We start from the raw sequence: 6,312 nt of genomic DNA, 5'->3' as shown, positions 1-6,312 counted from the left end.
GCACACGAAGCGGTCGAAGGGTCTATAATTTAAAACGGCGCATCCGTTTTCGAAAGCACGAGTAATTTTGCAACCACGCGACCTCTTGTAGGGGATACGATTTAGGGTGAGGCGGACCGGACGAGGTAATTAAGCTTAACGCTCGCGCGCGCGCATCGTATAAGCCACCGACTCCGCGATTCTCCCGTCTCTCCGCGGCGTTTCGTCGTATAGAGTAGGTTTTGCCGCGGCTGCGTTCTGCGGTTTACCGCATGTCCAACACGGCCGCTACGGGGCCTGCGCCTCCATCGGCCATAAACCATCATTACGCTAGTATATACAAGCGCATAAGGGCAACTCGGGGGATCGTGCCGCGCCAAGCCGAGCCGAGCCGAGCTGTGTCGGAGCCGTGCGAGCAGAGTCCGTGAAATTTCTGGTAATATTTCTAGAAGAGAAAGAAATGGAAAGAGGGGAAGAGAAACACGAGCGAGCGTTGATCTTCCTCACGGGAGTACATTGATGCATTTTCTTCGCAGAAGCGTCCCTTCTTCGCATGCATAACGGTCGTGTTAATTTCGCGAAAACATGGAAAACACGGAATATTCTAAGAACTGCGAAAATATCTCGTAAATAGAAATGCTGCGGAATTTTTCTTAAGATGATTCCAAAATTGATAAGGATACCAATCTTTAAAGATCCTTATACTCTTCCTTTCTCGATAATGTGATATTAATACTTTTTATAATATTAATATCGATATTATCTATAGCTATCTTTCTTGCATAGTCTTTGAACTTTGCCTCTTTCCTGAATACATTAGAGTTGCGTAACTATGAAAGAATCCACGAGAATGATGATAAGTATAGCTCGCGAATGACTTTTATCTTAATGGTAAATGATTCGATATCCGCGCGGCGCATTTTGCACATTTTTGTTGCAGTTTAGTCGGGTGATAAGTAAACATCCTAGAGCATAAACGTAATAAGCCGCCACGTATAATGCGGCGGATAATTTATGTATTGAGCACGGTCTGAAAAAGCTGGTCTTAAGTGTCGAGATAATTCGACTTCTTATCAAACCAGCGCCGGGCAGTTTCGTTCATTAAGGGAACGGCACAAGAAAAGCCGCGCACACGCCCCCGGTAACAGTCAACGTAATAAAACGTGTTGTTGCTACCGCAAGCTCCTACCGAACAGAGCCCGGCTACTTATCAATTACAATAATGGGACTATTAAATAATAATGGCGGACATGTTAGGTGGAAGGGCAAGCTTTTATGACTGCAACTTTTATAATGGAGTAGGGTGTTAGACTGCTCACTCAGATTTATAGACGATGTAGTACAAACACCGTATCGGTGTCTTAAGAGCCGGTCTTCAATCTTGTAACGCTGACAAGATGAATTTCGCGTCATGCATTTTAATTCGCGTAAAGATTCTATCAAATTTGCGTATATACGTTTATCTTTTAATTTCGTTTTAACGACGCACAAAAATATTTCGATCGCGCAAACATCCACGTACAGCGAGCATAAAATGACATTTTTTCTTATACAAGATATCTCTTACAAAAATAATTTTAATAGAACTTTATATATTTTTCTCGATCGCAGAATCGTATAAATCTCGTCGAGATATTAACTTTGTGTTAGTTTCCCGACTGATCGCGGAGACATCGATCGATTCCGATCGAGCGGCACGAGCGATAAAAATACAACGTCGATCGTGAGGAGTTGAACGGCAATCACGAACAAATTTAATTCTCTATCGACGCGATTCGTTACGCTCGTGTGATTAGTCGTTCCACCAGCGATGACCCGCACTGCGAACGTGTAATTTATTCGATTAGCTGCCGTTTCTTATTGTTAATTTGTGAGATCGACGTTTTTTCCTCGTTCCTTGTTTTGTAGCATGACACGATGTCGTGGCTATGGATATTTAGTATCTCTCTATTTCATCATTACGAATCGTAGTTATGATATTTTTTAACCTCCTATGGTCTCGTTATTGGCCACAAAAAAGCTATACAACTGTATTTAATTAGACTGCTTGCTGCGAATATATCGTCTGCGTTATTATATTCGAAATATATCACGTCGATACCCGCGACACAAATAATCTTACAAATATTTTACTAATAATACATAATAAGTTAGCAAAATTATAAATTGCTCACCTTACGGCTGCTCCATCGTCGCCGTTGCTTCCCCAGGTCTCTTTTCCTCTTTTGTCTGTTCTTTGTTGCTTTTTCATGACACTCACAGGACACTTACTCGTGAAAACACGATTAATTATATAGCATTTTTAACGTTTATCACACACGATGCGCGTTTTATTTTACATTGCGACGAAAGAACATAAAAATCATGATTACTTGAAGTTACGATTAAATGTTAAATGAAATTTACTCAGCACTAAAAAATCGCATGGTCGTATTTACAGAATACTATTCATGTTATCACCGAATAATATTACGCAAGAATTTCACGGCAATTTTATTATCTCTCAAATAAAAAATAAAATTGTATACATATAAAAATAGATATCTGTACAAAATCTAGTATACAAGAATAAACCATTATTTTGTCGATTTGTGCAACTTCAATCAAAGAAATTATATATAGTATGCGATTAGTAAATATTAATTAAATGCGTCGAAATAACGTTTGAATTAATCTGTTTTGTATATATATACAGGATGTTAAAAAAAACCATTCAATATTCAATATTCAATATTTCTCAACCGTTTCTGAGATATTAATATTTTTATATGTTCTCATCATAATTGTGATTTACTGGCTTCCACGTGTCACATGCGATGTGAGAGGAAGATAATTTGTCTAAATCTTTATCTCGATATTTACAGAAGATGTTCCACTTCATTAGAGTAATACACTGACATTTTCAGCACAATACTTTGTAAATGTGTAATCACCAAATAGATCCGCAATCGCCGGTTGATGACAACTGACTGATTGCCAGTGAAATCTTCTGTTATGAAGTATGTATGGAAATCGAATAAACACATTCAGAGAGAGAACGCGGTTTATAAACACTGAGGTAAACATCGCATGCGACACGTAGGAGCCGGTAAGTCAATACAAAAATGTTTATATCTCAGAAATGGTTGAGCTTTCGACTTATGTTTACTAAGATTTTTTTACTCGGTATGGTATACTATCTACTATATAAATATTGAATGGTTTTTTTTAACATTCTGTATATTCGCGATCTCTCGTTAATGATTGAGAAATTCAAAAATAACTTCGACAACTTTACTCTGATACCTCTGATATTACGCGAGTTGATTATTAATTAAGACACGATAATCGCGGAAATTAATCATTCGCACTGATTTTTAAACTTTAACTATACTGTTCGTTAGTAATATTATGTAAGCTCTGTTGAGCGATTTTCCAAAATTGAGAGACTTATAGCTTCATGTAATCGTAATTTTTATATTCTCTCATAGGAATAAAATAAAATGCGTGTCATGCATGATTAACGTTAAGAGTACTATAAAAATGCCGCGCGGTTATCGCGTTCTAGTAATTAGTGCGCACACAATTAATTATATTTTTACGAGTAAATGTGTCGTATAAATGTTATGTGCATGATTAACGTTAAGAGTACTATAAAAATGCCGCGCGGTTATCGCGTTCTAGTAATTAGTGCGCACGCAATTAATTATATTTTTACGAGTAAATGTCGTATAAATGTTATAAAGGGACAACAAAGAATGGACAAGAAGGCATAAAGACATCGGATGATGGCAAAGCAACCGTAAAATGAATAATCTATAATTTTGTTATTTGTAAAATTAATTGTTTGCGAGATTTCAAGCAATAATTTTTGGGATATAATAATTTAGAGCTGGTCAATCACAGGCTACGTTTAGACGGTTGTCTATCTGTGAATCACGCATTTTTTCGAGATTTTAGTCCCACGTTCCATTAACAAATTAATATCTGATTAATATTTAATTATGCTGTATCTGAATTTGATTTCTCGTGGTAAAAATATCAGGTTAACAAAAGTATCTCTTAGGCTTCATGCGTATTGTTTTGAATACCAGCTCTTTACGGAAACTTATTACGTCTTCCGCAGATTTATGTATGTATTTACGGTTCGTCTTACATCTAATAAGTATCGTATATTGCGTGGGCAACTTCCTACGTGCTGCTATTCGCTATTTTATTTCTTTCCCCCCCCCCCCCCCCGAGATATATCCGCATAATTTGAAGATAATTTGATGTATCGGGATGCCGTGAGTTTGTATCAGACTTCTCCGTTTTCCAGCGAGATCTAGATAATTTGTGATTAATTAGATATTATAAGCGTTATTGATGGGAACAGCGGGGTCGCGCGGGCCCAAGTCGGGACTCTCGCACGAGGGACAGGCAGACGGACGGACGGACGGATGGACGGACAGACGGACGGACGGACGGATGAACGGACAGACGAACGAACGAGCGTTACGGAGAGATCAGATCAGAAACGGTAGGTGGTCCATCGAGACTCGCCAGCATCCACTCTCCGCCGAACAGTCTCGATCTGGTCATCTCTTTCAGCTCTCGCGCTCTCTTTCTCTCTCTCTCTCTCTCCATCAAATCTCCGTTCCTTCCCTCTTCGTCTTGTCGCTTCGACTCTCCTTCGCCACGTTTTCCATCTACCTCGCGCTTTCAGCATCCTTTTCGCCTCCCCGTCGCGCCTCTATCTCATTTTCTCTCCTGCGTCTCTCTTCGTCGTTCTTACGTTTTTTATCCCTTTTCCTCTTGCCATCCCCCTCGTCGCCTTCTTTTCGCCGCGTCTTCGTCGCGTCCTTTTCTCCTCATCATTCTCTCCCCGTGATCCTCCGCGTCACCTCCCCGCCGTCCTAACATCCCGCTCGACCGCCCTTCGGACCAGACCGGGTACACGGAACTCCTTCGTTGCTGCCAACACACGATTCGACTACTCTCGACTACACCAGCAACCGATACTGCAAGTACCTGTACCACTACCACGATTGATTTCTGTGTACATGCGGGGCTGTTCGTGCCGGTGTCGTTCGAACCTTACGAGCTACGAGATGAAACCGGCAGCGAGGCACGGTCGAGCACCGATCGAATCTCGGGCAAGGATCTCTCCTCTCTTCTCTCTCTTTCTTCGATGTCGACGTGCGCGTTTTTTCGGTGACTTTTTCCTGTTAAGGACAAACGATGCCTCATCCCGATCTTTCGTCCGATGCGCGCTTTGACCCGACAGGTCGTTACCTCTGGACCGATCATCCTGGTGGCCTCTTGACGAGACGTGACCGCCCCTGAAGAGACGGACGGCCCGGGCAAAAGTTGCTGTAATGCCGCGGGCGGCACACCAGATGCGGCGTCCGCACCGTAATTTTGATGTAAACACTCCCCTTTCCCGTTCGCGGACGAATTAGGACGGTTGCCTTCACGCATCGCTCGAATGTGTTCGGTATAACATTCGGGTTCTGTCGAAAACGGTACCGATAGCGGGACTATGTGTTTTCGGAGATAATTCTATTTCCCATCTCGTTTTACACTCGGACGTCCGGATGATAAAGGACGTCCTAGAAGCGTGCAGGACTGAAACCGCGAATAGAAAACGGGACTGCAATTATCGCGGTTGCATCGCGTATCCTGATGGTTCGCCAGATGGTTCCCGCGCGCGGCGGCAGGACGGTTACGCAGTGGTTTCGAGAGAAGAGCCTCGCAACGTCCTTATATCACTCTTCATATACTTGAAATACTTTTCTCCATTTACGATGCGGAGATTACATTAGCTAATGTAACGCGGGATGCGCGTGCAGCCGGATGAGACGTAACGGCGATCTCGCCTCTTGGCTCTCACATCTCGTAATGTTCCTCTAATGAAATTCAACTCGTCGACAGATGTATCGGCAAGCCGAGAAAAATTCCATTGAAATGGCATCTCATAGATAGGCGATGCGATTTGCGAGAAAGAGAGGGAGGAAGGGAGGAAGAGAGATAGAGAGAAAATCCGTTTGTCCCGCGGCCGTGTCCTCGACCCACTTGAACTATCGATAATAATTATTCCATGACGCTAAGCTATTGAAATTACCGTAGCATTGGAATTTAACGAGACGGCGGCTGGTCCGAGAATAATGTTCGATAATTCGCGACCGTCCGAAAACAGGAAAGGGGAATCGCATCGCGTGACCGCTTGCACACGCGCGTGCATGCCGTGTGTAAATTGGATGCCGCTAGCAGGTTGGGCAAGCAATTGGACAGCATTTGTTATGTCCTGCTTCTAAAGCACTAGAATTCCGACTCATTAACCCAGAATCTGACGCGTTTTCTTTTCATGAAACT

Source organism: Formica exsecta, unplaced genomic scaffold (genome assembly GCF_003651465.1).
Source record: "Formica exsecta isolate Colony F162 unplaced genomic scaffold, ASM365146v1 scaffold2, whole genome shotgun sequence".
NCBI lineage: Eukaryota > Metazoa > Arthropoda > Insecta > Hymenoptera > Formicidae > Formica > Formica exsecta.
This window is presented reverse-complemented; position numbering follows the sequence as displayed.